Source organism: Haliotis asinina, chromosome 9 (genome assembly GCF_037392515.1).
Source record: "Haliotis asinina isolate JCU_RB_2024 chromosome 9, JCU_Hal_asi_v2, whole genome shotgun sequence".
Classification (NCBI taxonomy): domain Eukaryota; kingdom Metazoa; phylum Mollusca; class Gastropoda; order Lepetellida; family Haliotidae; genus Haliotis; species Haliotis asinina.
This window is the reverse complement of record NC_090288.1, coordinates 55729419-55741377: the sequence shown is the minus strand read 5'-3', so window position 1 is coordinate 55741377 and position 11959 is coordinate 55729419.

Here is an 11959-nt window from a genome sequence, read left to right as displayed (position 1 = left end):
GTACTTGTCAGTACAAACATTGAGCAGAGATTGCTGCAGTTCATCAAGTGAATCAGATTCGCATGAGCTACTCAAAAGTGGATGACTTGCAGGTTGTGACTAATTAGATCAACAGCTCGAACATACAGGCTATTATAGTTTCATCAGTTGTCCTGCTTTTGTTCATGATGCATTGAACCAGTGAAGTAAATAATCTACACAAAATCCTACCGCATTTGTAACTGGGGGATATCACAAAAGTTCTATTACAGAGACTGGTGGGGGTCAAAACTAGATCTCATAGATGATACTAACAAAAAATACTTCATGTCTTAATATTTATAGGCAAATTCCAACCTTTTAATTTTCCTCAATCTGTCAATGTATTTTAATGACTAAAAAACACCAATGGTACTGTAGTCTGATAAAGGTTCTGTTGAAGTTTTGTTGAGCAGCTATTTGCTATGTAACAGTATGCTTCTAAAAGTCTCAGAATGGAGAGACGGTGGTCTGTCAGTAATGGATATCCACACATTAGGACAATGTATCAATCGAGTCAACCATCTGATCGTACTTGTTTATAAGAATGGCAATTATTGCTAAAATTAATTTTCATCTCCCTTAAAGGTGTGTGTGTTCATAAGGCGACTTCGAAAACCAGTTTAGGTCTCAAATTGAACTACCACGTCCATGTCCGGCTAAGGATAAATTGAGCTTTAAGCCACCTGGATTTATAATTTATCGTTCTCACAGCATGTCAACTTAATGTGGGGCAAAGACTGAACTGATACAACTTTTTGAGAAAGGAGTGAGTGAGTTTAGTTTACACTGCAATCAGCAATATTACAGCTATATGGCGGCGGTTTGTAAATAATCGAGTCTGGACCAGACAGTCCAGTGATCAACAACATGAGCATCGATCTGCGCAATTGGGAACTGATGACATATGCCAACCAAGTCAGCAAGCCTGACCAGCCTGTCCCGTTAGTCGCCTCTTACGACAAGCATAGTCGCCTTTTATGGCAAGCATGGGTTGCTGAAGGCTTATTCTACCCCGTGACCTTCACGGGTGTTTGAGAAAGGAAGAGGTGCACACTTCAGTTCAACCCGTTTTCATGGGTCATGATCATTTAATGAACTTTCAGGACAGGTGTGTGTCCACGCACGCACGCACGCACGCACACGCACAAGCCTACAATGCACGCACGCACACACCAGGACCGACCTATGCTGATGTAGAAACAAAATAAAACCAAGGGCGAACGGACTACAAGGGTCTGACACACACACATGAAGCACCTTTTGACTTTAAAGTCAGTTCCCAGCACGTCTTGGCCTGTTTTGGAAAGGTTTCAGTAGCAGACAAAATAATTTTGCTCCACTCTTGAATGTTTTTGTTTTGCTTGTGTAAAGCCGCAATGTTTCAGCATAGCGGTGGTCTTCAGATGATCGAGTCTGGGACCAGACGTTTCGAGAAAAGCTAGCCAGGCCCTTATTCTCGAAACGTCCGTAGCCCTAAGAATTGTTAACCTTTGATTGTAACCAATGTGTTTAGAATGGATTTAAGAAGTTCGTAGGGCCACGAACGTGTCGAGATTAACTAGGCTGGCCTCGAAGTATCACTTTACAGGCTATGTGCACGGTGCACTTGAATTTATCGTTTCCCGCAACAACGATGTTGCAACGGATATAGAAACAAATTTGTCCATTTGTCATACATTGTCCGAATCATATTTTCATAAACTATTCATAATAAGCTTAAACAAACTCGGTACACATTATCCCTAGATGTGCCTTTTGGGAGTTAGACCTAGATGTAAATTTTACTTTTTGTGGTTTCCAAGGAAACATGACGTAGGCTGTGACTATGAGGATGTTATCTTGTTCGGAGCAGTTCTCCTACACAATACATGGTACACACATCAAACATAATCCCAAAAAGTGCGTTTAAGGGTTTAGACACAGATATGAATTAATGTTTTTTCGGTATCCATTGAAACATGACTTAGACTGTGACTATGATGATGATGGTGATTTAGGCTGTGACATGAGGATGCCATCTTGTCCGGACCAGATCTCCCAAACTTACGTTTTATCAAACTTGGTTCACCATGATCCATAGGTGTGCGTTTTGAGGGTTACACCAGGGTGTGAAGTTTGTTTTTGTGTTTTTTATGACAACAGATTTGACTGAAATTGGTGGATGTGCTCTTTTCTGGAGTATAACTTTAAAACCGTTCACTATTTCTTCACCAAACTTGGCACCTACATGGGTCTGGTGGTATACCGGTGCCTTTATTAGGTTTGGACTTCTGAATAAGATAAGTATTTTTGCTTCCATGACAATAAGTTCGACCTCGACTGGTGGTGTTCTTTGCGGAGCAAAACTGTAAAACCTTACAATACTTTTCTTCCACTCTGCCATATGCACAGCGAAACATTTGACATACTGTCATCATAACTAGTGGACACATTCATGAGGAGTATTTTACCACGGAGGGGTATATTGATGGCTTTGTGTTCTTGTTATAACTGCTGTGCAACTTTTATGCGTTTCCTCGAGCGATGTTTCAGTATGTGCGAGAAGAGTTGTTATATCCCACAACTTTCCACATGATGATGTCACAATTCTCAACTCCCACAAACCCATGTAAATGTAGCTTCATGCAACAGATTCAACCTCAGTTTATATCAAAAACAAGAAATCAGGTTTTAAACCTTGTCTATATCACGCAGGTGCTTGGCCACAGTGTCAGTGATCTGATGATGACGTATTTAACCAATCAGAGCTTACGTCCGTGCACAGTTTTCCGTGCGCGTTAAATTTGGATGACAGGAATGGAGGCAGTCGTAGCAGAAAATCAAATGCACCGATATATGACCATTTTATTCAAACAAGGTGGTGGGAACTTTCTAACACTTCAATAAACTGTGGACGTTTCTAATATATATGCGCTGAGGTCAAGGAGACAGGTTGTGCGTTTTGAACGTCAAAAGCTTTTCACCAAGGTAAGATTTCATAGTCATGTCTTGCCTTTCTGTACACCTTACAGGGAACACTGAAAACGACCTCAAGGTAAGCACAGACATGTACAATGGAATAACCATGTTGGAACCATATTATGATAACATGCATTCTAATGGCACCCATTTGTAATAAAATTGCTGAAACTGTGTTAAAGAAAGCCCGTACTTTTTCGAGTGACTGGTGATAACCTGTTTTATCATGATTGATTGTAAATATTCATAAGAACAATTCGTGTGTGCTTGAACTTTGTTTGAGCAGTACAGCGTAACTGTGAATAGTGTTAGAGGGACAGAGGGAACGGATGTACCAAGTGTTTTCAGTTTGAAGGTTCGACCCCTATTCAACACTTCCGCTATCATTTTTAGAAATTTTTTTGGATTGACCATTCTCTTCCCACAGAGGTCACTCCTGTCGTATCTTCAGGAAGATGACAGGAGTAACCTCTGCGAGAAGAGAATGGGGCTGTACCGAGCCATGCAAGCATCGGTATATCGATTCACTTCAATATACAATGCTTCAAAGTTCTTGTGTTCAAGACTTTCTGCAGCCAGTAGAAATACGCGTGACGCTGGAATACTGAAACCAAACATGGCTTTTCAAATATAGTGTTACTGAGAACTGGTTACACGAAGCATCTACCAGTACACACATTCCGTACAACAGCCAGGCAACATGACAACTGGAAACTAGGAACTTTAAGTTTATTTCGAAGAATCGACCAGGAGATATATTCCCAGGCTGGGTCGTACTCTAAAGGTTGTCAAAACTGGTACGTGCTGTAGGTCGGCCCGAGTTTTTCTTGTATTCATGTCTGCTACTTGCGTGCTTGAACTAAATAAAACTAAACTGGAACTATAGCAGTGATACTCCCTATCTGCCTTTCTCTCTCACCCACATAACCACCCCGACACACACACCATCGCATGCCTTCCGCTACATCAGTCACTTGAGTGTCTGGTCAAGACTTGACAATTTACAGCCCACCATTCCACAGCTGCAGTGTTAATACTTGTGCTGGGAGGGAGGAACTGACATTTTTCTGTTGTAGGTACCTCTACATACTGCGTTGAACAACTTTCGGCCTCATACTGTCACTTTTCATTTTGCAAAGCACATTTTAATTAACCACGAAACTTCATACATGTATTTTCGCATTAAGTCATTTCTGTCTAGGATATGAATTCATACACAGGAATAATATGTGTCCTGTTTGGTTTCATGCAATGAAGCAGACAATAAAGTCCTGTTAATCCGAATCCGGGTGAATTCTTACTTAAACTTTATTGGTAAGCCCTCCTCAGGCTTTCGTTCTCAATCTTTTCGATTTCTTTTTCAGGGTATCTTAAATAAAACGTAAGAATTAAACTGAAGTGGGCAAAATATGAACCCATGCTTTATAATTATATGTGGCATACTGAAATGGGTGTTATACTTGCATTTCAAAGATTTCAAAGGCTAGAGTGAGGTAGTACATGAACCGTAACACGTCAAATACAAATATCCTGTGTATTTTCTTTGTTCAACTGTTAGTACTTAGTATACGACATTAGATAAGGTTGTTTCACGCCACAGGTAGACGGACAAAAGAGGATATCTTTTCATTCAGTTCTATGAGTGATAACTGATAAATATGACTCATGACATCGTGACAAATATGACTTATGTAGATCTCATTACAATGAATTGAATTTCCGTATATCTCACGGTGACCGTGGTTGGTAGGGTAGCCCCGTGGTCAATGCGTTCATTCTTCAAAGACTGCAGTGTATATATTTAGTATAAGACCTGAGTCATTGTGAGCCAGATCTGTTATTTGACGGACTATAGCATATGTTCTAATCATATTTTTACTTGCAGTAAGCACTGACGGTTAGAGTAACATTTGCAATCAGATGGAAAGGATAGACTTTGTACTGACACGAGAGTTGAAACACAAAGTCATGCTAAAGAAGATAAACTGGAAAGGACCCTAAGGATTTGAACCCATAAACAGAATATAATGCTAATTTGGTTTCATACAGAGGCCGCCTCCTTGGTGTAGTGGTTAGACTGTCCGTCGCAGGTTCGATCCCCGACCCCATCTTACCCAAAGACGTTAGAGTATGGTAGTAGTTGGTCCCTGCTCCATTCCGAGAAAGCCATAGGCTAAATTTTCGAAGCTGTCTTAGCGCTAAGATAGTCGTAATATGATTTTAATGTATGGATGGCCCTTGCGACTATCTTAGCGCTAAGAGAGCTTCGAAAACCTGGGCCCATGTTATGCGGGCATTTACCCGTGAAGAATGTGGTCAGTGGATATAGGGTGTGTATTTTGCTCTTGAGAATGTTCCGAGTGTCGGGGAAAGTATAACCCTCCGTATTCATGGTGAAGCATAGGAATGAGTTGTGACTGCTGTCCACACCCAGTATTTCCCCAGTTACCGCAGAAATAACGCCTGGAAGACTTTTCTCCGTTTCTTATATAAGTATGTACGGAACACTTTTCGGAAAATTTAAAGAGGAACAGGCCAGATGTGCAGTTGAAATATTAAAGGAGTCACATTTAGTCACAGAAATACAAGTAACTATTCAAGTTTTTAGCTTTCTGATTTTGTGAACACTTTGTTGGTTTTGTTGTTTTCCAGGCAGGACATCTATGTTTTGGCAAACACCCCTTGTTTGGTTGTCATGTTTCCGTCGTAACATTGGGGAGAATATCTGTTCACGAGTAGGTCGTAATCAGAGACACTCGTCAGTGAATGAGGGTCATGCGCTCAAATATGGACTGTATACTGACAATAATTATGGTGAGGTGGTAGCCCTGTAGTTATAGTGTTCATTCGAATACTCCGAAGGGCCAGTCTCGATTCCTCACATCTTGTTTAATAGTCTATCACTGTCTGGATGAGAAATATGACGACAAATAAGTCTCTCTCAGTTTACTTGATGTTAAAATGGGATATCTGAGTCATACATACAAACATACAAACATACAAACATACAAACTACTATATGCGAATAAATCATTGCCAAGAGCTAGTCAGATGATAGTTGATGTATAACGTATATAGTGAAGCCATATTTTAAGTTGATCTCTGTAATGCAGTGTTCTAAACGAATCGCGAATTGGTTCAACGAACAAACGGCAAATTCGTTTCATGTGATAACAGTGTGAGAGGTAAAGGGTAGATAACTCTTTTGGGCTTAAATGTATCTTCACCGTGAATGGTTTTGTCATTTGATTCATAGTTTAGCCAGAGTTCCAGGATCAAGACTTGTGAAACCAGTAAATTTCTTCTCTTTTGCTGTTTTGGGGATAAGGATTATACTAATTCAACATCAACGGTACCCATTTGTCTAAGGATTTGTTCAATCATTTCCTAGATTGGTAGTTTTATTAAATATGTAACTGCCACCTTTTCAAGTCTCAGAACTTAAAGTTACATCTGACAGTTGAATATATAATTTTGACATGTAGAACGGACACGGTGAGTATATTGTTATGTTGTGGTATTTTGTAGTGTTGACTCTAAACTCTGACATGACATCATCACATATAATTTATTTTCATCAAAATGTCAGTTTTCAAAACATAACTGTGTTCTAGTGAACCCTTGTCTCACAAGTATCACCATCTTCGACATTTATGTTTTGATATATGTTATTATATCTATTACGTGGAATTATATTGTGGCATGAGTTGAACTGAACAGGATTTTGTTCAGGTCGTGACTTACAGTCTTCAAAATTTCCCACGAAGAGTTGTAAAATCCCATTTCCGTGAAGTGAACTGAGAGAGGTTTGGTTTCTGCCATATTTCCCATGAAAGCAGTGACTGACTATTAAACTGGATGTGAGAAATCGAGACTAGGTTACCGGAGTATACGAAGGAACGCTTCAACCACAAGGCTGGCACCTCACCCAAAATATTCAACAAAGTCTACACGGAGTTTCCTCCCTTAGTCCATCGCTCGCTATCTTTTGCGCGGTTGGCGTAACCAGGTGTTTCAAGACAAAGGCATTCACGTGAAACGTATTTACTAGATTTGTTGCGGTGGGATTTGAAATCATTTGAAGGACAATTATGCCAATAATAGTCCATGACAGTAGATGCAGTGATATTAGTCATCCTCTGTGTATCGCAAGAGGCAACTGATAGGGCTGAGTTGTCAGGTTCTCCGACTTGCCGTGATAGCATTTCATCCCAAACCAATTACGCAGAGCGGTGTTCATGATGTCCAGCAAACGGTTGAAGGTCCAGATTCCAAGATTATCATGTGTGAAAATTAAAAATAAAAACAAAACAAATAACACCAAAAAGACCTCAAACCCAGGAATAATCATTTGATATTTGCATGAAGGTCTTAAAGAATCTATGAGCGTTCCAGAAACGTGTCTAAACTGTCAATGTCACTCAAATGAAACTATTTCATTTAATTCCTCGGCATGTTTTATAAACGTCAGTTGTTGTAATCTAACCTTACTTGAAAAATAAGATGAACACGACTACGCATACTAAAGGCTGGTTTATGATCATTTAATTTATTCATTTCACACTTTCATGAATTATTCATCGAAATACATCAATGACTCACTAATGCAGTGATAAATCAGTACTTAGTGCTTAATCTTCTGATTAGCTCGACAGTCCTTACCTTTGTTTATCCGGGACAGCCTGCAAGTATTGTACAACTTGCCAAATCGCAGGTTATACAGTTTTCTATTCAAAGCATCCATCACCCTAGACCTAGATTTTCAAAGCTCTCTTGGCGCTAAGTGCCATACATTAACATTAACTTACGACTGTCTTAGCGCTAGGAGAGCTTCGAAAATCTAGGCCCTGCTCTGTAACGTCATAGACCCTACGGCCCAGACGGGCTACACCTTGTTACACCGAACGTCATGGACTCTGTTATATCATAAACACCTCACGCCCCGTTTTATCACTTCAGGGATACCGTTTTTACATACATCCTGTTATATAAACACATCATTAACACTGCCTCCCTCCCCCTCTCTCTCTCTCTCCGTCTCTCTCTCTCTCTCTCTCTCTCTCTCTCTCTCTCTATATATATATATATATTCAGCAACACGTTACATGCCCTCTATCATACAAGCCTTACACCCTACATATAACCTATTGCCCTCTATCATACAAGCCTTCCACCCTACATATAACCTATTGCCCTCTATCATACAAGCCTTACACCCTACATATAACCTATTGCCCTCTATCATACAAGCCTTCCACCCTACATATAACCTATTGCCCTCTATCATACAAGCCTTACACCCTACATATAACCTATTGCCCTCTATCATACAAGCCTTACACCCTACATATAACCTATTGCCCTCTATCATACAAGCCTTCCACCCTACATATAACCTATTGCCCTCTATCATACAAGCCTTCCACCCTACATATAACCTATTGCCCTCTATCATACAAGCCTTACACCCTACATATAACCTATTGCCCTCTATCATACAAGCCTTACACCCTACATATAACCTATTGCCCTCTATCATACAAGCCTTACACCCTACATATAACATATTGCCCTCTATCATACAAGCCTTACACCCTACATATAACCTATTGCCCTCTATCATACAAGCCTTACACCCTACATATAACCTATTGCACTGTTAATATAAAATGTTACACATTTTACTACTTCAAACGTTCTATAATCGCTGTGTCATGTACGTCTTACACGATGATATAACACACCTCATTTTCTATATGACATATGTCACACATTCCGCTACATTAAACGTTATACACCCGGCTACCACACACGCCGTACATCCTGACATAACACACTTCATATCATTTTCTATATCACGTATGTTATACATGCTCGTATACCACACCTTGCATGATCTGTTACATCATACATGTATATGATATCGCAAACTGAAACATGTAACCACACACCTTCCTATATCCCCTTTCACATACTCTGCTACATCACGTGTCATACGTTTTGCTATATCACCCACATTAGAGTCCATATTTTAAGACATGTCACTGTTCTATATCGTCGCTCTGTTAACTACATCTCTCTATGCGTCTAAATAAAACATTGTTATGTCTTTTATAAGGGGAGGATTGGCTGAGGAAACAGCGTTTGCCATGCGGCTGTGCCTAGTCTCCTACAGTCTGTATCTTATAGAACGAGATATTCACTGACTTAAGTCAAAATTTAAAAAAAATAATGAATTAAGTGTTTCGAATGACCTAAATTGATCCGCCAGTGGTCGTCACGGGCATTAATCCATCATATACTCACCCCGTGAATTAAGTTGATATGTATGATATGTGCGTTAATACTGTTATATCCCAGCTCTAAGGGATCCCATCCCCTAGTCAGTAAATCAGAGCGAAAGTCATGATTGTGCCTATCTCGCGATGATACATGGGCAATACATAACACGATACAATACATATAGTGTACATATATATGTAAATAAAAACACACTTTGAGGATTTTCGCCCAAGCTTCGCTGACACGACTTCATTTTTACGACGCTAAACGTGTCTTCTTGACACCTCGCGACGGATCTTCATATTTAATCTTTGCTTTTGATTCAAATCATAATCCTGGATCCTGACAAGTCAAAAGACTGTCTTCATTTGTAACGGGGAAATATATCATTGTGATGTGTCAACCAAAGCCGGCGAATTTTCCTATCTGGCGATCAAGCCGCGACAGGCAGAACCTCACAAGATGAGATTTTTCCCCTAGGCTAAACTTTATTAATTTGATTGTCATAAATCATGAGATATCCTAACTCGGCTAGTCTCTGAGCCGGAGGAACTCACGAGCATGTCACGTGACACAGTTTACACATGAAGCTGTTGCTACATCTCAGTCTGGGGATGTGTGATAGCCTCTGCTGTGATGACATAAAGTTGTGGTTGCACGAAGGGAGTTCTACACCCATTCCTTCTGTTTTTAGTTGCGTAGGGGCAACGGCCCAAAACACCAGACCACTGTTTCTCTAGCGCTCACGACTGACAAAAGTGCAGACGCAAGGTCGGTCGGTTGTAGCTCTGAGGGCGACGTCAATGTCCTGTGCAAATACACCCCCTTGGGCAAAACCTCATAAAGCGATCGTGCAACAGTTGTTGTCCAATCCGAATCTTGCTGGAATGTTGCTTAAAGCGGCGTAAAACCATATTCACATATCGCGCAATCCGTGGAACGTTGGGTAAGTGAGCTCGGAGGGTCATTTGACTCGTTAGGCGCTGACTTTTCACACCATCGCTGTATTACGGTTGTTCTGACCAGTGGCAATCAAAATATCAGTTGCTTTTCTTGAAGTCACACAAGATATCGATAGATCCAAATACGATGTGCATGTAAACACTCAGGCGACAAACCGTTTTTACTGACGCGTAGCCTTTCAAAACATTGCTGAAGTCTCTATTTGACTGTTACTACTCAGTGACTTCCAATATACTGCTGAAGCTTCGAAAGATACAGCTAGGAAATAGTATTATTCTGTTCAATGGTCAATGGATCAGTGTGAATTCGAATATCAGCTCCCTGTGGAGGATGCAACACAAGTTGTTTGCGAGGCACTAAAGAACAAATATTGATGGTGGCTAATTTCAGGAAGGACACCTTAGTCAAATTTGTCAGCCATCAATCCAAACACCTACGCTTTTTAACCAATATTGCTTAACTCCGCTTGATATGTAGTAAATGGTTAGGAACTAGTGCCGCCCACAGCATGCAGTGTATGTTTTCACCGTGCTAAGGTTTTAGTTTAAAGATAGCGCTCAGACTGATGCAACATCCCCGCGATATCGCACTATTAACATCATGGTGTAATGCCGGTGCAAGAGGATCTGTTCCGCGGAGTGTTACATTGAGAATGTCATCCAAGTGTTTTTATATCCATAGACCTGTGAAAGTTTACAATTCCGCTATGTAACATCTGGCTATTTCACTTGTAATGTCTGGGATATACAGCTAAACAGTTTCCGTAGAGTGATTGTGTCAGTTGATTGTAAAGTCGTGGTAACCGATGACGTCACAATAGTAAACAAACATTGCTGGTTAATAATGAGCATCTGTGTAGAAACCAGTTTCGGATTGCACATTATTTCAGTTATATTTCATTTTCCGTGGACTACCAAAGCCTAGTCTTTTAGCAATTCCTTTCACAATTACAAACTTTTATCTGTATGTGATAATGAATATTTGTCACACGTAGAAATAAAAAAAACCCGTCTGTTTCATCCAGAAATATTCCCCTATGAATAGAACCAATGGCCTTCACATTATTTGTCGTAAGTTTAAGCCCTCAAGTCATCATCGCATTGGCCTTATAGAGACATAATTTAAGGATGAGATGTCTGTTCATTTACAGAGAGCAGAGACTGTTTCGTCTTATAGCCACTGTCGAGCCAGAACCCGATTATCGTGAATACGAATGACGAATGTCATGATGTTGATGTCAGGTAGAATCCACAAAGCCTGTTCGACGTTCATCGAAATCTCTGCTAAAAGCAGAGTCGATTGTGTAACTGTTACCACATCATGGGTATGTGTTTGTTTCAGCAGTGTTACAGCTTTATCGCTGTTCGTGGGTTTACATAGTGGCAATCGTCAAGAAGCTCATCACTCAGGGCTCCCCTCTACACTCTGCTGTCACGGGGTGACATAATGGAAACACATCTCAAACCGGCGTCATACCCAACCATGCACTCATACATATGATTAATGGCAATGATAATCTGGTCAATGTAATGCTTGAAATCGTTATGTCAAAGTGCCTTTTGAAGATTGTTAAACATATATATGCAGTCTATGTCTGTGTCTGTGTCTGGATCGGTTGCGGGAACTACAATAGCCAGGTGCTGATGTTTACAGCTGTAGAGGCAGTCAACTGCAATATGTGTGATTTACTGCTCGGATTGATATGAATTGACAATAGCCTACAAATATCGAAATG